At 44.9% G+C, this 25,913-nt stretch overlaps 1 long non-coding RNA gene and 1 pseudogene across 1 annotated transcript; one reads left to right on the top strand and one right to left on the bottom strand.

Moving 5' to 3' along the window:
• Positions 1–19,088: 19,088 nt before the first annotated feature.
• On the bottom strand, positions 19,089–25,636 carry LOC125528142. Its single transcript, XR_007292329.1, has 3 exons — positions 25,408–25,636; positions 25,168–25,257; positions 19,089–19,322 (listed from the first exon to the last, which is right to left on the bottom strand). It is a non-coding gene; the product is annotated as an uncharacterized LOC125528142 (long non-coding RNA).
• LOC125528132 lies at positions 20,108–24,460 on the top strand (annotated as a pseudogene).
• Positions 25,637–25,913: the final 277 nt, after the last annotated feature.

Genomic DNA, 25,913 nt, shown 5'->3' with positions numbered 1-25,913 from the left:
TACCTTGTTCAATCTCGTTACCGGCAAGTCTCTTTACTCATTCCGTAACACATCATCCCGTGATCAACTCCTTGGTCACATTGTGCACATTATGATGATGTCCTACCGAGTGGGCCCAGAGATACCTCTCCGTTTACACGGAGTGACAAATCCCAGTCTCGATTCGTGCCAACCCAACAAACACTTTCGGAGATACCCGCAGTGCACCTTTATAGCCACCCAGTTACGTTGTGACGTTTGGTACACTCAGAGTATTCCTACGGTATCCGGGAGCTGCACAATCTCATGGTCTAAGGAAATGATACTTGACATTAGAAAAGCTTTAGCATACGAACTACACGATCTTGTGCTAGGCTTAGGATTGGGTCTTGTCCATCACATCATTCTCCTAATGATGTGATCCCGTTATCAACGACATCCAATGTCCATTGTTAGGAAACCGTAACCATCTATTGATCAACGAGCTAGTCAACTAGAGGCTTACTAGGGACATGGTTTTGTCTATGTATCCACACATGTATCTGAGTTTCCTATCAATACAATTCTAGCATGGATAATAAACGATTATTATGAACAAGGAAATATAATAATAACTAATTTATTATTGCCTCTAGGGCATATTTCCAACAGTCTCCCACTTGCACTAGAGTCAATAATCCAGTTCACATCGCTATGTGATTAACACTCAAGGTCACATCCCCATGTGACTAACACCCAAAGAGTTTACGAGAGTCAATAATCTAGTTCACATTACCATGTGATTAACACTCAATGAGTTCTGGGTTTGATCATGTTATGCTTGTGAGAGATGTTATAGTCAATGTGTCTGAACCTTTCGGATCCGTGTGTGCTTTACAATTCTCTAAGTCATCTTGTAGATGTAGCTATCACGCTCTATTTGGAGCTATTCCAAATAACTGTTCTACTATATGAATCCGGTTTACTACTCAGAATCATCCAGATTAGTGTCAAAGATTGCATCGGCGTAACCCTTTACGACGAACTCTTTTACCACCTCCATAATCGAAAAATTCCTTAGTCCACTAGTTACTAAGGATAACCTTGACCGTTGTCATGTGATCCATTCCTAGATCACACTTGTACCCCTTGACTGACTCATGGCTTGGCACACTTCAGGTGCGGTACACAACATAGCATACTTTAGAGCCTACGTCTAAAGCATAGGGAACGACCTTCGTCCTTTCTCTCTATTCTGCCGCGGTCAGGTCTTGAGTTTTACTCAATACTCATACCTTATAACACAGCCAAGAACTCCTTCTTTGCCGACCTATTTTTGAACTCCTTCAAAATTTTGTCATGGTATGTGTTCGTTTGAAAGTACTATTAAGCAATTTTGATCTATCCTTATAGATCTTGATGCTCAATGTTCAAGTAGCTTAATCCAGGTTTTCCATTGAAAAACACTTTTCAAATAACCCTATGTGCTTTCCAGAAACTCTACATCATTTCTGATCAACAACATATACTCATCAGAAATTCCATAGTGCTCCCACTCACTTCTTTGGAAATACAAGTTTCTCATAAACTTTGTATAAACCCAAAATCTTTGATCATCTCATCAAAGCGTACATTCCAACTCCGAGATGTTTACTCCAGTCCTTAGAAGGATTGCTGGAGCTTTGCATACTTGTCAGCATCTTTCAGGATTGACAAAAACCTTCTGGTTGTATCACATACAACCTTTCCTCAAGAAAAATGTCGAGGAAACAATGTTTTGACATCCTATCTGCAAGATTTCATAAATAATGCAGTAACTGCTAACATAATTCCAACAGACTCTTAGCATCGCTACGAGTGAGAAAGTCTCATCGTAGTCAACTCCTTGAACTTGTCGGGAAACATCTTAACGACAAGTCGAGCTTTCTTAATGGTGACACTTACCATCATTGTCTGTTTTCCTTTTAAAATCCATCTGCACCCAATAGCCTTACGACCATCAAGTAGTTCTTTCAAAGTCTATACTTTGTTTCATACATGGACTCTCTCTCGGATTTTTATGGCCTCGAGCCATTCGACGAATCCGGGCCCACCATCGCTTCTCCATAGCTCGTAGGTTCATTGTTGTCTAGCAACATGACTTCCAAGATAGGATTATGTACCACTTTGAAGTAGTACACATCCTTGTCAACCTATGAGGTTTGGTAATGACTTGATCCGAAGTTTCATGATTACTATCATAAGCTTCCACTTCAATTGGTGTAGGTGCCACAGGAACAACTTCCTTTGCCCTGCTACACACTAGTTGAAGTGACGGTTCAATAACCTTATCAAGTCTCCACCATCCTCCCACTCAATTCTTTCGAGAGAAACTTTTCCTCGAGAAAGGACCCGTTTCTAGAAACAATCACTTTTGCTTCCGGATCTGAAATAGGAGGTATACCCAACTGTTTTTGGGTATTCTATGAAGATGCATTTATCCGATTTGGGTTCGAGCTTATCAGCCTAAAACTTTTTCACATAAGCATCGCAGCCCCAAACTTTTAAGAAACGACAGCTTAGGTTTCTCTAAACCATAGTTCATACGGTGTCATCTCAACGGAATTGTGTGGTGCCCTATTTAAAGTGAGTGCGGTTGTCTCTAATGCCTAACCCATAAACGATAGTGGTAATTCGATAAGAGACATCATGGTATGCACCATATCCAATAGGGTGCAGTTGTGATGTTCGGACACACCATCACACTATGGTGGTCCAGGCGGTATTAGTTGTGAAACAATTTCCACAATGTCTTAATTATGTGCCAAACTCGTAACTCAGATATTCATCTCTATGATCATATCATAGACATTTCATCATCTTGTCACGACGATCTTCAACTTCACTCTGAAATTACTTGAACTTTTCAATAATTCAGACTTGTGTTTCATCAAGTAAATATACTTAGCATCTACTCAAATCATCTATGAAGTAAGAACATAACGATATCCACTGTGTGCCTCAGCACTCATTGGACTGCACACATCAAAATGTATTACTTCCAACAAGTTGCTTTCTTGTTCCAGCTTACTGAGAACAAGGCCTTTCAGTCATCTTGCCCATGTGGTATGATTTGCATGTCTCAAGTGATCCAAAATCAAGTGAGTCCAAACGATCCATCTGTATGGAGTTTCTTCATGCATATCTACCAATAGACATGGTTCGCATGTCTCGATCTTTTCAAAAACGAGTGAGTCCAAAGATCCATCAACGTGGAGCTTCTTCATGCGTTTTACACCAACATGACTCAAATGGCAGTGCCACAAGTACGTGGTACTATCATTACTATCTTATATCTTTTGGCATGAACATGTGTATCACTACGATCGAGATTCAATAAACCATTCATTTTAGGTGCAAGACCATTGAAGGTATTATTCAAATAAACAGAGTAACCATTATTATCCTTAAATGAATAACCGTATGGCGATAAACATAATCCAATCATGTCTATGCTCAACGCAAACACCAAATAACAATTATTTAGGTTTATCACCAATCTTGATGGTAGAGGGAGCGTGCGATGTTTGATCACATCAACCTTGGAAACACTTCCAACATATCGTCAGCTCACCTTTAGCTAGTCTCCGTAGCCTTTTATTTCGAGTTACTAATGTTGGGTTTCGTAGTAATTTCAAAAAATTTCCTACGCACACGCAGGATCATGGTGATGCATAGCAACGAGAGGGGAGAGTGTGATCTACGTACCCTTGTAGATCGACAACGGAAGCGTTGACACAACATAGAGGAAGTAGTCGTACGTCTTCACGATCCGACCGATCCAAGCACCGTTACTCCGGCACCTTCGAGTTCTTGGCACACGTTCAGCTCGATGACGCTCCCCGGGCTCCGATCCAGCAAAGCTTCGGGGAGGAGTTCCGTCAGCACGACGGCGTGGTGACGATCTTGATGTTCTACCGTCGCAGGGCTTCGCCTAAGCACCGCTACAATATGACCGAGGTGGAATATGGTGGAAGGGGGCACTGCACACGGCTAAGGAACGATCACGAAGATCAACTTGTGTGTCTATGGGGTGCCCCCTGCCCCCGTATATAAAGGAGTGGAGGAGGGGAGGGCCAGCCCTCTCTATGGCGCACCCTAGGGGAGTCCTACTCCCACCGGGAGTAGGATTCCCCTTTTCCTAGTCTAACTAGGAGTCCTTCCATGTATTAGGAGTAGGAGTCAAGGCAAGGGAAAAGAGGAGAGAAGGAAGGAGGGGGTGCAGCCCTTCCCCCTAGTCCAATTCGGACTAGGCCTTGGGGGGGCGCCCAACCTCTCCTATCTCTTTCCCCTAAAGCCCAATAAGGCCCATATACTTTCCGGCGAATTCCCGTAACTCTCCGGTACTCCGAAAAATACTCGGATCACTCGGAAACTTTCCGATGTCCGAATATAGTCGTCCAATATATCGATTTTTACATCTCGACCATTTCGAGACTCCTCGTCATGTCCCCGATCTCATCCGGGACTCCGAACTCCTTCGGTACATCAAAACTCATAAACTCATAATATAACCGTCATCGAAACCTTAAGCGTGCGGACCCTACGGTTCGAGAACAATGTAGACATGACCGAGACACGTCTCCGGTCAATAACCAATAGCGGGACCTGGATGCCCATATTGGCTCCTACATATTCTACGAAGATCTTTATCGGTCGGACCGCATAACAACATACGTTGTTCCCTTTGTCATCGGTATGTTACTTGCCCGAGATTCGATCGTCGGTATCCAATACCTAGTTCAATCTCGTTACCGGCAAGTCTCTTTACTCGTTCCGTAATACATCATCTCGCAACTAACTCATTAGTTGCAATGCTTGCAAGGCTTATGTGATGTGCATTACCGAGAGGGCCCAGAGATACCTCTCCGACAATCGGAGTGACAAATCCTATTCTCGAAATACGCCAACCCAACATCTACCATTGGAGACACCTGTAGAGCTCCTTTATAATCACCCATTTACGTTGTGACGTTTGGTAGCACACAAAGTGTTCCTCCGGCAAACGGGAGTTGCATAATCTCATAGTCATAGGAACATGTATAAGTCATGAAGAAAGCAATAGCAACATACTAAACGATTCGGGTGCTAAGCTAATGGAATGGGTCATGTCAATCAGATCATTCATCTAATGATGTGATCCCGTTAATCAAATAACAACTCTTTTGTCCATGGTTAGGAAACATAACCATCTTTGATTAACGAGCTAGTCAAGTAGAGGCATACTAGTGACACTCTGTTTGTCTATGTATTCACACATGTATTATGTTTCCGGTTAATACAATTCTAGCATGAATAATAAACATTTATCATGAAATAAGTAAATAAATAATAACTTTATTATTGCCTCTAGGGCATATTTCCTTCAGTCTCCCACTTGCACTAGAGTCAATAATCTAGTTCACATCGCTATGTGATTAACACCAATAGTTCACATCTTTATGTGATTGGTTCACATCTCCATGTGACTAACACCCAAAGGGTTTACTAGATTCAATAATCTAGTTCACACCGCTATGTGATTAACACCCAAAGAGTGATCATGTTTTGCTTGTGAGAAAAATTTAGTCAACGGGCCTGCCAAATTCAGATCCGTATGTATTTTGCAAAATTCTATGTCTACAATGCTCTGCACGGAGCTACTCTAGCTAATTGCTCCCACTTTCAATATGTATCCATATTGAGACTTAGAATCATCTGGATCAGTGTCAAAAACTTGCATCGACGTAATCCTTTTACGACGAACCTTTTGTCACGTCCATAATCGAGAGACATATCCTTATTTCACTAAGGATAATTCTGACCGTTGTCCAGTGATCTACTCCTAGATCACTATTGTACTCCCTTGCCAAATCAGTGCAGGGTATACAATAGATCTGGTACACAGCATGACATACTTTATAGAACCTATGGCCAAGGCACAGGGAATGACTTTCATTCTCTTTCTATCTTCTGCCGTGGTCGGGCTTTGAGTCTTACTCAACTTCACACCTTGTAATACAGGCAAGAACTCTTTCTTTGACTGCTCCATTTTGAACTACTTCAAAATCTTGTCAAGGTATGTACTCATTGAAAAAACTTATCAAGCGTCTTGATCTATCTCTATAGATCTTGAAGCTCAATATGTAAGCAGCTTCACCGAAGTCTTTCTTTGAGAAACTCCTTTCAAACACTCCTTTATTCTTTACAGAATAATTCTACATTATTTCCGATCAACAATATGTCATTCACATATACTTATCAGAAATGTTGTAGTGCTCCCACTCACTTTCTTGTAAATACAGGCTTCACCGCAAGTCTGTATATAGGCTTCAACTCATCAAAGTGTATATTCCAACTCCGAGATGCTTGCACCAGTTCACAGATGGATTGCTGGAGCTTGCACATTTTGTTAGCATCTTTCGGATTGACAAAACCTTCTGGTTGCATCATATACAACTCTTCTTTAATAAATCCATTAAGGAATGCAGTTTTGTTTATCCTTTTGCCAGATTTCATAAAATGCGGCAATTACTAACATGATTCGGACAGACTCAAGCATAGATACGAGTGAGAAGCTCTCATCGTAATCAACACCTTGAACTTGTCGAAAAAACCTTTTGCGACAATTCTAGCTTTGTAGATAGTAACACTACTATCAGCGTCCGTCTTCCTCTTGAAGATCCATTTATTCTCAATTGCTTGCCGATCATCGGGCAAGTCAACCAAAGTCCAAACTTTGTTCTCATACATGGATCATATCTCAGACTTCATGGCCTCAAACCATTTTGCGGAATCTGGGCTCATCATCGCTTCCTCATAGTTCGTAGGTTCGTCATAGTCAAGTAACATGACCTCCAAAACAGGATTACCGTACCACTCTGGTGCGGATCTCACTCTGGTTTACCTACGAGATTCAGTAGTAACTTGATCTGAAGTTACATGATCATCATCATTAGCTTCCTCACTAATTGGTGTAGTAGTCACAAAAACAGATTTTTGAGATGAACTACTTTCCAATAAGGGAGAAGGTACAATTACCTTATCAAGTTTTCTACTTTCCTCCCACTCACTTCTTTCGAGAGAAACTCCTTCTCTGGAAAGGATCTATTATTGGCAACGAATTTGCCTTCGGATCTGTGATAGAAGGTGTACCCAACAGTTTCCTTTGGGTATCCTATGAAGACGCACTTCTCCGATTTGAGTTTGAGCTTATCAGGTTGAAACTTTTTCACATAAGCATTGCAACCTCAAACTTTAAGAAACGACAGCTTAGGTTTCTTGCCAAACCATAGTTCATACGGTGTCGTCTCAATGGATTTAGATGGTGCCCTATTTAACGTGAATGCAGCTGTCTCTAATGCATAATCCCAAAACGATAGTGGTAGATCGGTAAGAGACATCATAGATCGCACTATATCTAATAAAGTACGGTTATGACGTTCGGACACACCATTACACTATGGTGTTCCAGGTGGCGTGAGTAGTGAAACTATTTCACATTATTTTAATTGAAGGCCAAACTCGTAACTCAAATATTTTACCTCTGCGATCATATCGTAGAAACTTTTTATTTTCTCGTCACGATGATTTTCTACTTCACTCTAAAATTCTTTGAACTTTTCAAATGTTTCAGACTTATGTTTCATCAAGTGGATATACCCATATCTGCTCAAATCATCTGTGAAGTTCAGAAAATAACGATACTTGCCGTGAGCCTTAACACTCATCGGACCGCATACATCAGTATGTATTATTTTCAATAAGTCAGTTGCTCGCTCCGGAGAACGGAGTCTTAGTCATCTTGCCCATGAGGCATGGTTCGCAAGCATCAAGTGATTCATAATCAAGTGATTCCAAAATCCCATCAGCATGGAGTTTCTTCATGCGCTTTACACCAATATGACCTAAACGGCAGTGCCACAAATAAGTTGCACTATCATTATTAACTTTGCATCTTTTGGTTTCAATATTATGATTATGTGTATCACTACGATCGAGATCCAACGAACTATTTTCATTGGGTGTATGACCATATAAGGTTTTATTCATGTAAACAGAACAACAATTTATTCTCTTACTTAAATGAATAACCGTATTACAATAAACATGATCAAATCATATTCATGCTCAACGCAAACACCAAATAACACTTATTCAGGTTCAACACTAATCCCGAAAGTATAGGGAGTGTGCGATGATGATCATATCAATCTTGGAACCACTTCCAACACACATCGTCACTTCACCCTTAACTAGTCTCTGTTTATTCTGCAACTCCCGTTTCAAGTTACTAATCTTAGCAACTGAACTAGTATCAAATACTGAGGGGTTGCTATAAACACTAGTAAAGTACACATCAATAACATGTATATCAAATATACTTATGTTCACTTTGCCATCCTTCTTATCTGCCAATCACTTGGGGTAGTTCCGCTTCCAGTGACCAGTCCCTTTGCAGTAGGAGCACTTAGTCTTAGGCTTAGGACCAGACTTGGGCTTCTTCACTTGAGCAGCAACTTGCTTGCTGTTCTTCTTGAAGTTCCCCTTCTTCCCTTTGCCCTTTTCTTGAAACTAGTGGTCTTGTTACCATCAACACTTGATGTTTTTCTTGATTTCTACCTTCGTTGATTTCCGCATTGCGAAGAGCTTGGGAGTTGTTTTCGTTATCCCTTGCATATTATAGTTCATCATGAAGTTCTACTAACTTGGTGATGGTGACTAGAGAATTCTGTCAATCACTATCTTATCTGGAAGATTAACTCCCACTTGATTCAAGCGATTGTAGTACTCAGACAATCTGGGCACATGCTCACTAGTTGAGTGATTCTCCTCCATCTTTTAGCTATATAACTTGTTGGAGACTTCATATCTCTCAACTCGGTTATTTGCTTGGAATATTAACTTCAACTCCTGGAACATCTCATATGGTCCATGACGTTCCAAACGTCTTTGAAGTCCCGATTCTAAGCCGTTAAGCATGGTGCAAACTATCAAGTAGTCATCATATTGAGCTAGCCAAACGTTCATAACGTCTGCATCTGCTCCTGCAATAGGTCTGTCACCTAGCGGTGCATCAAGGACATAATTCTTCTGTGCAGCAATGAGGATAAACCTCAGATCACGGATCCAATCCGCATCATTGCTACTAACATCTTTCAACACAATTTTCTCTAGGAACATATCAAAATAAACACAGGGAAGCAACAACGCGAGCTACTGATCTACAACATAATTTGCAAAATACTACCAGGACTAAGTTCATGATAAATTAAAGTTCAATTAATCATATTACTTAAGAACTCCCACTTAGATAGACATCCCTCTAATCCTTTAAGTGATCACGTGATCCAAATCAACTAAACCATGTCCGATCATCACGTGAGATGGAGTAGTTTCATTGGTGAACATCGTTATGTTGATCATATCTACTATATGATTCACGCTCGACCTTTCGGTCTCCGTGTTTCAGGCCATATCTGTATATGCTTAGCTCGTCAAGTATAACCTGAGTATTCCGCGTGTGCAACTGTTTTGCACCCGTTGTATTTGAACGTAGAGCCTATCACACCCGATCATCACGTGGTGTCTCAGCACGAAGAACTTTCGCAACGGTGCATACTCAGGGAGAACACTTCTTGATAATTAGTGAGAGATCATCTTATAATGCTACCGTCAATCAAAGCAAGATAAGATGCATAAAAGGATAAACATCACATGCAATCAATATAAGTGATATGATATGGCCATCATCATCTTGTGCTTGTGATCTCCATCTCCGAAGCACCGTCGTGATCACCATCGTCACCGGCGTGACACCTTGATCTCCATCGTAGCATCGTTGTCGTCTCGCCAAGCTTATGCTTCCACGACTATCGCTATCGTTTAGTGATAAAGTAAAGCATTACATCGCGATTGCATTGCATACAATAAAGCAACAACCATATGGCTCCTGCCGGTTGCCGATAACTCGGTTACAAAACATGATCATCTCATACAATAAAATTCAGCATCATGCCTTGACCATATCACATCACAGCATGCCCTGCAAAAACAAGTTAGACGTCCTCTACTTTATTGTTGCAAGTTTTACGTGGCTGCTACGGGCTTAAGTAAGAACCAATCTCACCTACGCATCAAAACCACAACGATAGTTTGTCAAGTTGATGCCGTTTTAACCTTCGCAAGGACCGAGCGTAGCCACACTCGGTTCAACTAAAGTTGGAGAAACTGTCACCCGCAAGCCACCTCTGTGCAAAGCACGTTGGGAGAACCGGTCTCGCGTAAGCGTACGCGTAATGTTGGTCCGGGCCGCTTCATCCAACAATACCGCCGAACCAAAGTATGACATGCTGGTAGGCAGTATGACTTATATCGCCCACAACTCACTTGTGTTCTACTCGTGCATATAACATCAAACCATAAAACCTAGGCTCGGATGCCACTGTTGGGTTTCGTAGTAATTTCAAAAAATTTCCTACGCACACGCAGGATCATGGTGATGCATAGCAACGAGAGGGGAGAGTGTGATCTACGTACCCTTGTAGATCGACAACGGAAGCGTTGACACAACGTAGAGGAAGTAGTCGTACGTCTTCACGATCCGACCGATCCAAGCACCATTACTCCGGCACCTCCGAGTTCTTGGCACACGTTCAGCTCGACGACGCTCCCCGGGCTCCGATCCAGCAAAGCTTCGGGGAGGAGTTCCGTCAGCACGACGGTGTGGTGACGATCTTGATGTTCTACCGTCGCAGGGCTTCGCCTAAGCACCGCTACAATATGACCGAGGTGGAATATGGTGGAAGGGGGCACCGCACACGGCTAAGGAACGATCACGAAGATCAACTTGTGTGTCTATGGGGTGCCCCCTGCCCCCGTATATAAAGGAGTGGAGGAGGGGAGGGCCGGCCCTCTCTATGGCGCGCCCTAGGGGAGTCCTACTCCCACCGGGAATAGGATTCCCCTTTTCCTAGTCTAACTAGGAGTCCTTCCATGTATTAGGAGTAGGAGTCAAGGCAAGGGAAAAGAGGAGAGAAGGAAGGAGGGGGCGCAGCCCTTCCCCCTAGTCCAATTCGGACTAGGCCTTGGGGGGGCGCCCAACCTCTCCTATCTCTTTCCCCTAAAGCCCAATAAGGCCCATATACTTCCCGGCGAATTCCCGTAACTCTCCGGTACTCCGAAAAATACTCGGATCACTCGGAAACTTTTTGATGTCCGAATATAGTCGTCCAATATATCGATTTTTACGTCTCGACCATTTCGAGACTCCTCGTCATGTTCCCGATCTCATCCGGGACTCCGAACTCCTTCGGTACATCAAAACTCATAAACTCATAATATAACGATCATCGAAACCTTAAGCGTGCGGACCCTACGGTTCGAGAACAATGTAGACATGACCGAGACACGTCTCCGGTCAATAACCAATAGCGGGACCTGGATGCCCATATTGGCTCCTACATATTCTACGAAGATCTTTATCGGTCAGACCGCATAACAACATACGTTGTTCCCTTTGTCATCGGTATGTTACTTGCCCGAGATTCGATCGTCGGTATCCAATACCTAGTTCAATCTCGTTACCGGCAAGTCTCTTTACTCGTTCCGTAATACATCATCTCGCAACTAACTCATTAGTTGCAATGCTTGCAAGGCTTATGTGATGTGCATTACCGAGAGGGCCCAGAGATACCTCTCCGACAATCGGAGTGACAAATCCTAATCTCGAAATACGCCAACCCAACATCTACCTTTGGAGACACCTGTAGAGCACCTTTATAATCACCCATTTACGTTGTGACGTTTGGTTGCACACAAAGTACAAAGTGTTCCTCCGGCAAACGGGAGTTGCATAATCTCATAGTCATAGGAACATGTATAAGTCATGAAGAGCAATAGCAACATACTAAACGATCGGGTGCTAGCTAATGGAATGGGTCATGTAAATCAGATCATTCACTAATGATGTGACCTCGTTAATCAAATAAAACTCTTTGTCTATGGTTAGGAACATAACCATCTTTGATTACGAGCTAGTCAAGTAGAGGCATACTAGTGACACTTTGTTTGTCTATGTATTCACACATGTATTAATGTATTATGTTTCCGGTTAATACAATTCTAGCATGAATAATAAACATTTATCATGAAATAAGGAAATAAATAATAACTTTATTATTGCCTCTAGGGCATATTTCCTTCAACTAACACTTAGCAACCGAACCGGTATTTATTACCTTGGTGCTACTAGGAGTACTAGTAAAGTACACAATAATGTATATTCAAAATACTTCTGTCAACCTTGCCAGCCTTCTCATCTACCAAGTATCTAGGGTAGTTCTGCTTCAGTGACCGTTCCCCTCATTATAGAAGCACTTAGTCTTGGGTTTGGTTCAACCTTGGGATTCTTTACTAGAGCAGCAACTGATTTGCCGTCTCATGAAGTATCCCTTCTTTACCTTGCCCCTCTTGAAACTAGTGGTTTTACTAACCATCAACAATTGATGCTCCTACTTGATTTCTACTTTCATGGTGTCAAACATTGCGAATTTCTCAAGGATCATCATGTCTATCCCTGATATGTTATAGTTCATCACTAAGCTCTAATAGCTTGGTGGCAGTGACCATGGAGAACTATCACTATCTCATCTGGAAGATTAACTCCCACTCGATTCAAGCGATTGTAGTACTCAGACAATCTGAGCACATGCTCAATGATTGAGCTTTTCTCCCTTAGTTTGCAGGCTTAAGAAACTTGTCAGAGGTCTCATACCTCTTGACGTGGGCACTAGTCTGAAATTCCAATTTCAGTCTTTGGAACATCTCATATGTTCTGCGACGTTTCAAAAACGTCTTTGGTGCCACAATTCTAAACCGTTAGTATTATGTACTGAACTATCACGTAGTCATCAAAACATGTATGTCAGATGTTTCCCAACATCTACAGACGATGCTCGAGGTTCAACACACTGAGCGGTGCATTAAGGACATAGCCCTTCTGTGCAGCAATGAGGACAATCCTCAGTTCACGGACCCAGTCCGCATAATTGCTACTGTCAACTCTCAACTAAATTTTCTCTAGGAACATATCTAAAACAGTAGATCCAAAGCGTGAGCTACGACATAATTTGCAAAGACCTTTTGACTAGGTTCATGATAATTAAGTTCATCTAATCAAATTATTCAATGAACTTCCACTTAGATAGACATCCCTCTAGTCATCTAAGTGATACATGATCCGAGTCAACTAAGCTGTGTCCGATCATCACATGAGACGGACTAGTCATCATCGATGAACATCTTCATGTTGATCGTATCCACTATACGACTCATGTTCGACCTTTCGGTCTTCCGTGTTCCGAGGCCATGTCTGTACATGCTAGGCTCGTCAAGTTAACCTAAGTGTATTGCGTGTGTAAATCTGGCTTACACCCATTGTATGCGAACGTTAGAACCTATCACACCCGATCATCACGTGGTGCTTCGGAACAACGAACCTTCGCAACGGTGCACAGTTAGGGGGAACACTTTCTTGAAATTATTGCGAGGGATCATCTTATTTAATCTATCTTCATTCTAAGCAAATAAGATGTAAAACATGATAAACATCACATGTAATCAAATAGTGACATGATATGGCCAATATCATTTTGCTCCTTTTGATCTCCATCTTCGGGGCGCCATGATCATAATCGTCACCGGCATGACACCATGATCTCCATCATCATGATCTCCATCATCGTGTCTTCATGAAGTTGTCTCTTCATCTATTACTTATACTACTATGGCTAACGGTTTAGCAATAAAGTAAAGTAATTACATGACGTTTATGTTGACACGCAGGTCATAAATAAATTAAGACAACTCCTATGGCTCCTGCCGGTTGTCATACTCATCGACATGCAAGTCATGATTCCTATTACAAGAACATGATCAATCTCATACATCACATATATCATTCATCACATCCTTTTGGCCATATCACATCACACGGCATATGCTGCAAAAACAAGTTAGACATCTTCTAATTGTTGTTGCAAATTTTTACGTGGCTGCTATAGGTTTCTTAGCAAGGACGTTTCTTACCTACGCCAAAACCACAACGTGATATGCCAATTTCTATTTACCCTTCATAAGGACCCTTTTCATCGAATCCGATCCGACTAAAGTGGGAGAGACAGACACCCGCTAGCCACCTTATGCAACTAGTGCATGTCAGTCGGTGGAACCTGTCTCACGTAAGAGTACGTGTAAGGTCGGTCCGAGCCGCTTCATCCCATGATGCCGTCGAATGAAGATAAGACTAGTAACGGCAAGTAAATTGACAAAATCGACGCCCACAACAACTTGTGTTCTACTCGTGCATAGAAACTACGCATAGACCTAGCTCATGATGCCACTGTTGGGGATCGTAGCAGAAATTTAAAATTTTCTACGCATCACCAAGATCAATCTATGGAGTAATCTAGCAACGAGGGGAAGGGGAGTGCATCTACATACCCTTGTAGATCGCTAAGCGGAAGCGTTGCAAGAACGCGGTTGGTGGAGTCGTACACGCAGCGATTTAGATCACGGTCGATTCTGATCTAAGCACCGAACAACGACGCCTCCGCTTTCAACACATGTACAGCCCAGTGACGTCTCCCGCGCCTTGATCCAGCAAGGAGAGAGAGAGAGGTTGGGGAAGACTCCGTCCAGTAGCAGCACAACGGCGTGGTGATGGTGGAGGAGCGCGGTACTCCAGCAGGGCTTCGCCAAGCACTACGAGAGACGAGGAGGGAGAGGGGTAGTGCTGCACCAAGAGAGAGATCAAATCATATGTTGGGCAACCCCCAGTACCTCAAGTATATATAGGGGAAGGGGAGGGGCTGCGCCCCCATCTAGGGTTCCCTCCTTAGGGGTGGCGGCAGCCCCAAAACCCATCTAGGGTTGCGGCCAAGGGGGGGAGAGAGGGGGGCGCCCTAGGGTGGGCCTTAAGGCCCATCTGGACCTAGGGTTTGCCCCCTCCCACTCTCCACGCGCCTTGGGCCTTGGTGGGGGAGGCGCACCAGCCTACCTGGGGCTGGTCCCCTCCCACACTTGGCCCACGCAGCCTTCTGGGGCTGGTGGCCCCACCTGGTGGACCCTCGGGACCCTCCCGGTGGTCCCGGTACGTTACCGATAGCACCCGAAACTTTTCTGGTGACTGAAACGGGACTTCCCATATATAAATCTTTACCTCCGAACCATTCCAGAACTCCTCGTGACGTCCGGGATCTCATCCGGGACTCCGAACAACATTCGGTAACCACGTACATACTTTCCCTATAACCCTAGCGTCATCGAACCTTAAGTGTGTAGACCCTACGGGTTCGGGAACCATGTAGACATGACCGAGACAACTCTCCGGCCAATAACCAACAGCGGGATCTGGATACCCATGTTGGCTCCCACATGTTCCACGATGATCTCATCGGATGAACCATGATGTCAAGGATTCAATCAATCCCGTATACAATTCCCTTTGTCTATCGGTATGATACTTGCCCGAGATTCGATCGTCGGTATCCCGATACCTTGTTCAATCTCGTTACCGGCAAGTCTCTTTACTCGTTCCGTAACACATCATCCCGTGATCAACTCCTTGGTCACATTGTGCATATTATGATGATGTCCTACCAAGTGGGCCCAGAGATACCTCTCCGTTTACACGGAGTGACAAATCCCAGTCTCGATTCGTGCCAACCCAACAGACACTTTTGGAGATACCCGCAGTGCACCTTTATAGCCACCCAGTTATGTTGTGACGTTTGGTACACCCAAAGCATTCCTACGATCCGGGAGCTGCACAATCTCATGGTCTAAGGAAATGATACTTGACATTAGAAAAGCTTTAGCATACGAACTACACGATCTTGTGCTAGGCTTAGGATTGGGTCTTGTCCATCACATCATTCTCCTAATGATGTGATCCCGTTATCAATGACATCCAATGTCCATGGTTAGGAAATCGTAACCATCTATTGATCAACGAGCTAGTCAACTAGAGGCTTACTAGGGACATGGTGTTGTCTATGTATCCACACATGTATCTGAGTTTCCTATCAATACAATTCTAGCATGGATAATAAACGATTATTATGAACAAGGAAATATAATAATAACTAATTTATTATTGCCTCTAGGGCATATTTCCAACACTTGTGCCTCTCCACCTTTAGTCTTCAAGCATGTGCCGCCGTCGCAACTCCCCTGCCGCTCACCTACACAACTCTTGTCGACTCCATCCTTGTCGTCGACATGGCCAAGACCAGGAGCGAGAAGATTGCTCGGGCCTCCAGCCAGGTTCCACGAACCGCTGGGGCGAACTGGAAGTGGAAGAGGGCCACCTCAAAAGGTGGCGAGAAGCAGCCGCGGGAAGCCCCCAAGACCACGGGAAAGTGGTTCCCCTCCATGGACTCGTCCGAAGAGCTCCAAGTCTTCGTGGATGAGAGATTGATGCCAGTGGATCTGAAGCACCGCCTTTCAAATGGCGAGGCTCCGTCTAGTGAACACGTCCTCTACCTAGAGTATTTTGGGAGGGGGCTCGGGTTTCCCCTCCATTGCTTCGTTCGTGAGTTGTTGCGCTTCTATGGCTGCTAGCTGCACCACATTCCGCCCAACGAAGTTCTTCATATCACCAACTTCATCACTTCTGCGAGGGCTTCCACGGAACAGCTCCTCATTTTGAGTTGTTCTGGTATTTCTTTCTGGTCTACGTCCAGATAAATGGGGGCGCCATCTGCGACCTTGGGGAAGCCATCCTGCAACTCCTCCCGAACTCCAAGTTCTTCGCCACGGACCTCCCGAAATTTGTTCAGGAGTGGCACAAGTCATGGTTTTTACGTGAGCAGGCTCGAAAACGCCCTACCTGCCTTCGTGAATGCCCTGCCTGCATTGCGGTCCTAGGCTCCAGTGACCAAGCTATCACCAAAGGGCAAGATGCTAGCTGAGGCCACTGGCTGCCTGAAGAAAGGCGGCTCCAATGACGAAGCTATCACCGAAGGCCAAGATGCTAGCTGAGGTCGCTGCCCGCCTGAAGAAAGGAGGCGTGATGGGCGGTCATATTATCAGGACGTGGGTGGAGCACGGGGCCCTTCCTCTTCAGGCCCGGTCGTCCCCGATGTACAAGTACATGGGGCCTGAAGACCCGACACGGGTGTCCAGGGACGAGCTAGGGTCGGAGGAGGTCGAGACCCACCTCAACTTCCTGACGGGGCGATTGCAGACTCCAAGAAACCAGTCGTGAAGGCCTTAAGCGTCGACCACCCTCCGAACGACATAAGTGTCAAGACCTGATCGACCGCGACTTCAAGAATGATGTTGGCATCCTTCTTTCTATCCTTTGAATGGCCCATGCCATGTTGTACGACAGCTCTTCCACCTCCAGTGCATGCAATCAATTGAGCCAAGCATACCTAGAAACCAACAAGCTTTGTTCATCTCCAAAACTCTCTGAGTGTCTTGAGGATTGTGTGCTCTCAAACACTCTGGCCTGAACACTTCAACCACCGTCTTTAAAAATTTCTTGACAAACAAGATTGAAGTGCTCTCTCCTACTGCCAATTTATCATCAATAAAATACGCCGGAATACCATATGCCATCATGCGTAATGCAGCAATCACCATCTGGATAGTGCTATGTCCAAGATCTCTGGCGCAATCCTCCTCTACTCGAAGAAGTTGGCAATGTGAAGGAACAAATCCCAAGACATCCTAAACCGGCGTCTAAAGTCTCACTGTGGATACACCAAATTTGGAGCAAAATAGTTGAGCATCAATCTATTGTGACCATCTTGCATCATCCTCCTCATGGCCAAGAATGAAACCACCATGCTTCAGCCTCTTGTTGTTGTATTAAGATCAAAGCAATATCCTCTTGTTTGTTCATGTCATAGTTCTCTTCGAACGAGGAATCATCCCATGAAGAGGATTCAAATGAACTCACCTACAATACAATAATTTCCATTACAATCTACTCCTTTGTGCACAACAAAAAGCGAGAAGTGATAGGCAATTCCTCAAACACCTAGTGCGCGAGGAGTAAACCGGTCGGCTGCTCGTCGGAGCCGAGGTGATCACTACGCCGGGTCGAAATGGCCTTGGGAGGGCCTCGTTGACGCCATGAAGGTCGAGCTTGCGGCAAAAAGGGCAATGCTGCTCCGTTGACGCCGCCCGAAGCAGCGGCGGCTTGGCTTGGTTGTGTGGTCAGCAACGACAGCTGCTACCTGACCTCACCGGCCAGTAGCAGCACTCCTGCGGCCATCATGGTCTGGAGCTGAGGGGTCGAGTGGCGGAGTAAGGGGCAGACCGGCGGCAGTGATGTTGGCAACCGAGATTGAGCTGGCGGCGGTCGCATGCCTGAAGTTTCTGGCTGGCAATTGGGCTACGCGTGCTGCGGGATTTGTTTTGCGACACCGCTGCAAATTTGCAGCACAAGAGGAAAAACATTGGGAACATTTGGGGTTCGCAAAAAAATTACAGCACAGTATAGAGATAGGGCAGCTGTTGAAGCACCATTTTTAGGCCCAAATGCCCTAAAAATAATCTTTAGGCAGCAGCACTATTATACATGATCTGTTCTATTAGAGATGACCAAAGCTACAAGCTCTTTTGTCTCCGGACGGGGGCCACCACAGCTCCTCCCTTCTCGAGAATCCCTAACTTCCCCTTCTCTTTTCCGTATCTTGTTCGTTCTGAAAACACGTCAAATTTTATTTTGATTTTGGTTTCAGCTGTACATGTTAGGAAAGATTTCATTGAAATTATTCGTTTGAAAATTTCCCAACTGCAGTAATTTCAAGTCCCATAGTTTGGTGCGTTCTAAAGCAGGCACCAGCCACCGTACCGGCGCATAAACCGGAGATGCCGCCTGTCAAGATCGGCGTGTCATCTGACAATTAGGCCGCCATATCATTGGCACATCTCACCGGGTCCACGCATCGCCATATGTACGTGATATGCCAGCAGAGCACAATGACACGTACTCCCTCCGTTTTCAAATATAAGTCTTTTTAGAGATTCCAACAAATGACTACATACGAAGCAAAATGAATAAATCTACACTCTAAAATATGTCTACATACATCCGTATGTTGTAGTCTATTTAAAATGTCTAAAAAGACTTATATTTAGGAACGAAGAGAGTACATGATAGGCGCGGCAATGGGGGGTGCCACTTACCCTGGCGGAACATTTTTTAACAACACCAGTTGCCATGGCGAACCTTCATGTGCTACAGCGCCAACGGAATTGGCTTTGTCTCAGACAAAACATGCCACACGCACGGATGATCTTGATTGCAATTGTCTTCAAGAGTGGGTTGCCTGGTCACAGACAAAACACGCCACACGGTATTAGCTTTGTCTTAAGTTAAACTTGTTTATATAGAAAAAATATCAAAATTCACAATACCAAATCAATATAGATTTATGATGGAATATATTTTCATATTCCATATATTTGATAATGTAGATGTTGATATTTTTAATATAAATCTGGTTGAAGTTTATAAATTTTGACTTAAGACAAACTTGATATGCGGAATAAAAAGAAAAGAGTGAGTAATTAAACCCTTCGTTTCAAAATGAGTGGTGTGGTTTTAGTTTAAATTTGAACTCATAACGTCTACTACCTCTATACCAAAATATAAGACGTTTTCGTAGGCTAAAAAGTCTACAAAAACATCTAATATTTTGATATGGAGGTAGTATTTTGGAACGGAGTAAGTTTAAACAAAGGTCATGTAGTGGTGGCACACTCATCAGTCACTCTATCCACCGGCATCCGTACTACTAGCATTTGATCGTCATGAGCCGGATCCCAGATCATTGCACACCGCCATCTATTTCTCCATCTACCGACCCTACTCAACTATACAGCTTTGATCATCATGAGCCGATCCCGGATCATTGCATACCCCATCAATTTCTCTATCCACCGACAGCATTTCCGGCATCTAGTGCATGGGGTACCTTGGACAGTTGAGGCAGTAAACGCAACCAACCAGTGTGTGAGTGCACAGCATGTGAACGCCCTTGACGACGCCGTTCGGCAAGTCAAGATATTTTGTGGTTCTCCCATGAGAAAATATCAAACATTCTGGAGAGGTACTCCCATGTGTGCGTCATAGTCACCACCCAGCTCAGCTAGCCCTAGACTCCCCCGGCGAGAACAATTCAACCAGAATACAAACCACCAGCCAGGCACCCGGCCGGCGTAAGGAGACGGAGCCATGGCTGAGCTCGCGACGGGCGCCGTGAGCTCACTTCTGGTCGTCATCCGCAGCGAGGCGCTGCTACTGGGTGGCGTCCGGGACGACGTGCAGTTTATCAAGGAAGAGATGGAGAGCATGAAGAGCTTCCTGGCGCACCTGGCCAGGTCGGCCCCCTCCGGTGGCGAGCATGACGATCAGGTGCGCACCTGGATGAACCAGGTGCGGCTGCTCGCCCAAGACTGCAACAACTGCATCGACCTCTATCTGTATCGGAGGAACCCCGATATCCACCGTGCGAGAGGCGGCCTCCGAGGCTACCTCTGGTGGGTAACCTGGTTACTGCACAAGCTGGCTGCACGGCACCGCGCGGCCGAGCAGCTGCGCCAGCTCAAGGAACGGGCACGTGACGTTGGCGAGCGGCGGTTGAGGTACGGCGTGGAGGTCCCAGCCAAGTCAGGGGAGGGGCAATCACCTCCGACGGATGGGCTAGCGGCGGCGGCATCGTTGTCCACGGGGACTGCTGCACCTGGTGGCTATGCTGCTGGGGACGACGACAGTGAAGAAGACGTTGACGATCAACTCGTGGGGGCACTCACGACCGGCAATCATTCTAGCCGTCGGAGAGCCTTCATTGAGCCTCGCACATTGGACGACTACGTCAAGGCAAAGCTACGTGATTGGGTAGATGAAACTCCTACAGAAGCCGGCGAGACTTTGTCCGTCGTCCTTGTGGCACCGAACACTTATCAGGACCTTCTGGCTCTCATACAAGAATATTTGGTTTTTTCGTCGGATTCAGACCTTGACTCTCATCCCTCGGTTTTGCCGGTGGAGAACGGCTACGATCGCTTTGTCTTGGTTGACATCCCGGCCGTGCACCCAAAGTTTACGCGGCTACAACTCAAGGAAGTTCTCTTCTACATTCTGCACGAGCTCAGGCAAAGCACAAAAGGCAGAGTGGGGAAGAAGTATCTTGACCCTTTGGATATTCATGTAAGAAGATTCCAAATTTACAATCAAATTCACAGTGAAAAGAAGAGGGCACTTGCTCTTCTCAAAATCAAGGAGAAGATCAAAAAGATGAAGATTTATGAAAAGCTTGACAAAATCAAAAGTGATATTCAAGGTCGACTACAGAGGGGCGACAAACTACCACAGCTGCAGGGTGAGTTTCACCAGCTGCACCTAGACGTACTCCTTCAGCTGCTGCTCCAGGCAGCTGTTGCTGCTTCTCAACAAGACCAAGGGACGAACAATGACATGCAAATGTTACCAGACTGGGACAACATCAACAATAACATCATCGTCAAGAAGCTTAAGGAGCATATGGAGGAGGGGGTCGGAGGAGGAGGAGGGGAAATGGGAAGTCAGCAGACGACATGGATTCACCTCGATGAGGTACAATATGCACACATCCTGTGGAAGCTGTTCTCCAAGGGCTGCTCCAGCAGCAAGCCCCTGCAGGCTCAAGACACATGGTCGGACAAGCAAGCTACAAAGACCACAACAGCGGACAAGCAAGCTACAAAGACCACAACTGCTGAATTGGGTGAGGATCAAATCAAACAATGATCCACAATGCAAAGGAAGGCACCTTACAGGAGCTGCAGAAAGGCGAGTATGACAAGAGTGAAGGGACAGCTGAATCTGGTAGTGTTCCGGATCAAAACCCAGAAACTGTTTCTGAAAAATTCGGTCAGATGATGGAGAAATTAAAGCAGGAGTTCAAAGAGCAGCTCAAGATCAAAGGTCTCGTGGACGAGATTAAACATAACTTGGAATATATTTCGGACAGGAATTGTTATGAATGTCCCCTGTTTATCCTCAGAGTTGATGAGCTGATGGATATTTCCACATGGGAGGGTACCAGAAATGCTTTGAGCCTGCTAAACTGCAGCGCCGATTTAATGATGGTCACCACCACAAATGACGTCCATCTGGCTAGAGAATATTGCTATCCACGGTGGGAACCTATAGCTATAGACTATTCTCTTGCTGGCCTCTACCATGATACAGTGCTCCAGCTTACTAGCCAGCAGAAGAATAAAGACAACTACAACCCCCAAATTTTTCATGATATCTTGTCCGAGTGTGAGCCACATGAATTCTGCATGAAGATCTTCACTCATGCTTTGTATGCTAACCCCAACAGGAGCAATGAGGAGTTACTCAAGCTGCACAGCACCTTGCAGGCTTTGCCAAAATCATTCAACAGCATCACTAAGGTGATGTTCAAGTTCTCTTACAACGATCTGCCTAAAGAATACAAGTCCTGCCTACTGTACCTAGCTATCTTCTCTATGGGACACAAGATCAGGCGGTCAACCTTGATTGGACGGTGGATTGCAGAAGGGCTGACATCCAATGAAGATTGGCTCAGTTCTGTGCGTCAGGCCAACCGATGTTTTGACACACTCATTGACCGGTGCCTCATTGATCCTGCTGATATTGGTGCTGCAGGAAATGTCAAGAGCTGTGTCGTAGGTGATCTTTTTCATGGATTCATTACCACCATCGCCAGAAAACAACACATCGTGGAGACACGGCTGTCACATCACTTGGCTCGCCACTTCTCCATTTTCAACGATCTCCAGCTCCGTGGCTCTGATAGAATTGATAAATTCTTCCAGGGGCTCTCTGAATCATCTCGAGTATCCCTGCTCAAGGTGCTCGATCTAGAAGGTTGTCAGTGCTTTGGGAAGAACCGGCAGTACTTCAAGGACATCTGCAACAAGATGTTACTTCTCAAGTATCTAAGCCTCAGGAGAACAGATATTACCGAGCTACCTAGTGAAATCAACAACCTCCGTGAGCTAGAGGTATTGGATATCCGAGAAACCAATGTGCCTCCACATGCAACAGCAAATATCCTGCTATTGAAGCTGAAGCGTCTGCTTGCTGGTCACATTGATCTGAATGCAAGCAAGTTTGGCTCTAGTGGTCGGGTTCCTCGTAGGATTGGCAAAATGGTAAACATGGAGGTCCTATCTAATGTCCAGGCCAAGCATAGTCATGATTTAAAAGATATTGGAAAGCTATGGCAGCTGAGGAAGCTAGGTGTGGTTATTGATGATAAGGATAGCCACCTCAGGAATTTGCTTCAGACAATCATGACCTCCATGAGTCCCTCCGTTCTCTGACAATCACTGCTAGTGTGCTGGTAGCCACACCATGCGAGGGTACTCCTTCCAGTGCAGAGTTACCAAATGGCATTGGCTCTCTCTTAGAAAACCAACCCAAGATGCTTGAGAGTCTAAGCATCAGGGGAATCAGTCTAAATCCATTGTTCATAAAAGGTGACAACAACAAACTTGCCAAGGTAACTCTTAGGAGCACCCTGCTGAGCCAAGATGATCTGAAAGTCCTTGCTGAGCTGCCAAAGTTACGGTGTGTCAGGCTCCAGCATATTACATGCATCGAGCCCGTGCTCAACTTCAAGAAGGGTGAATTCAGATGCCTCAAGTACCTTCTTGTTGAGGACTCAGACTTGACTATCACTTTTGAGCATGGAGCAGCATGTGAGCTCGAGAAGATGGTTTTGTCTTTCAGCAAAGGTTCTATTTCTGGAGTTGACAGGCTTCCAAACTTGAAAGAGCTTGAGTTGAATGACAGCTTCTGCGGAAGGCTACTATCATCATTTGGCAATGTCTCACAAATAGCCAAGCTGACTCTTCGTGGTACATTGCTAGAGCAAGACGCTCTACAAAAACTCGCCAAGAAACCAAATCTACGATGTCTCGTGCTCTTGAACGAGTCTTTTGGTGGAATACAGAACGAGATTACATTAAAAGATGAGTTCTTATGGCTCAACCTTCTTGTTGTTGACTGCTCGGCCATCACCAGGATCGTCTTCACCAGTGGATCTGCTCCTAGGCTCGAGAAGATTGTCTGGTCATCTTTCACGTCCCTCTTTGGTATCCACAAACTTCCCAGTTTGAAGGAGCTTGAGTTCAACGGTGGCCAAGTCCCCGATGAGGTGAGAGAGGGCATCAAAAAGCATAAAAACAAGCTTAGCCTTAAATTTATGGGCCAGAAACTTTAAGGCTGAGCAAAAGGAGATGAACAAGAGGACGATGATGATGCTGCAAGATTCTCTTTCTGCTGGAAAGAAACAGGTTCGACGCTGGAAGGGCCTCTTCTCCTTTGATCCCATAGTGTGGTTTGCATGTGCTAGTGTGGATTGCAATCTGTTCTGCTTGTATGTTAATTTCTTGCTGCTGTACAACTAAGTATGTGTGTTTACTTTCTCCACATGGATGCCTTGTGACTCTGACTGGGCATACATGGTCGTATCTATGCTTGGATTTGAATTTGTGTGGCTTTCCTCTGTATCGAACATCATATGTATTCACGTAATAAGTGCAATGTTTGTGCACACATTTGACTTCTTATTAATGTAAAGTGTGATTTCAGTATGTTTTGATTGGGTTCTGCAACTCGAAGATGAATTGGTGGGTGTGAAGATACAGTTACCTGTAAATGTAATGCAGGCATCTGTTGCTTCAGATCAGCTGAGTAGCTGTTGCACTAATGCCTGCCTTAGGTACTTGAAGCAGAGGTTTATGCAGATTTAAGCATGTGCGATCCACGATCTGTCTGCATCTTCTGATTGCCGGGTTGGCATTAGCACCCCAGGAAGAATCGAAATTGGTTTCAGCTGTATGTTGGCGTGCATTTGGTAGCTTGTGTTGTTTGCTGGTGGAAAAGCCAGTATTGTTCAGAAAGTTAATAATGGAGTTGGTGATTTGGCCACCTCCATGGGTGACCTGCAAGGTGTTTAAGGTGCTAGAAGTTCCTCAGTTCCTCTGCTTCTAGGTTAGGATACGTGCATATAAAATCCAGTCACCCAATTTTCATTCCTGAGATCAAAACCTGACCGTGGAACTAATTAACAACAGAAGTACAGCAGTTCAGAAAAAAGAAATTGTAATGTGCAAAGGAGCACTAGCACCTACCAATCAATCCATTGGAAATGTGCAAACACACGCAGCAATCACGGCTGTACACTTCCTCATGTAGTAGGAAATCAAATCGAGGCACGAGACCTGCAGAAACAGAAGCACACATATTAGGCGTATATCCCATGGAAAAAAATTAGCAGGAAAATGTAATGCCTGCTGTGCTCTTATTCCTCTTGAGATCAGCATATCGGAAGGAGTTGGAGGAGGCACAATACGTGCCCCATCTTCTCCTACCTTGGAAAGTCCGTGGCCGACGACGAGCAGATAAACACGACACCGACGGCGGCTTGTCCTTCCTCTCCGTTGGTGCCGCGCGATCTTGTCGATTTCGATTGGGGCCGCGAAGGAGGGGCAGAACCAGCAATGGCAAGGGGAACCGGAGGCCGCGGCGACGGCGCAGTCGCGTCTGGCGGCAGCCGCCGCCCGTGGCCGAAAGAGAAAGAGAGAGAGAATGGTGTGTGGTGTGACGGTGGCGGCGTCACGGCGTGCATACGGATGAGACGAGGAAGTGCATTTTCCTCCATTGGGCGGTTTATTCATAACTTTGCTCCCCAAATAATTCATTTTTATCTTATCTAAAAAAATGAATTTTTATATTTAGGAAATAATTCACATTTTCTATTTAGCTCTTATAACAAAATTTTGGCTTAATCCAGTAGAAATAGGCCTCGAAAAACCATTTCCTACCTAGCTGCCGGTGACTAGGCAAGGCAGTACGGAACCGGATCCTCTAACATAGC

Source organism: Triticum urartu, chromosome 1 (genome assembly GCF_003073215.2).
Source record: "Triticum urartu cultivar G1812 chromosome 1, Tu2.1, whole genome shotgun sequence".
Lineage (NCBI taxonomy): Eukaryota > Viridiplantae > Streptophyta > Magnoliopsida > Poales > Poaceae > Triticum > Triticum urartu.
The sequence above is the reverse complement of the archived record's forward strand: the minus strand, read 5'-3'. Positions and strand labels throughout refer to the sequence as shown.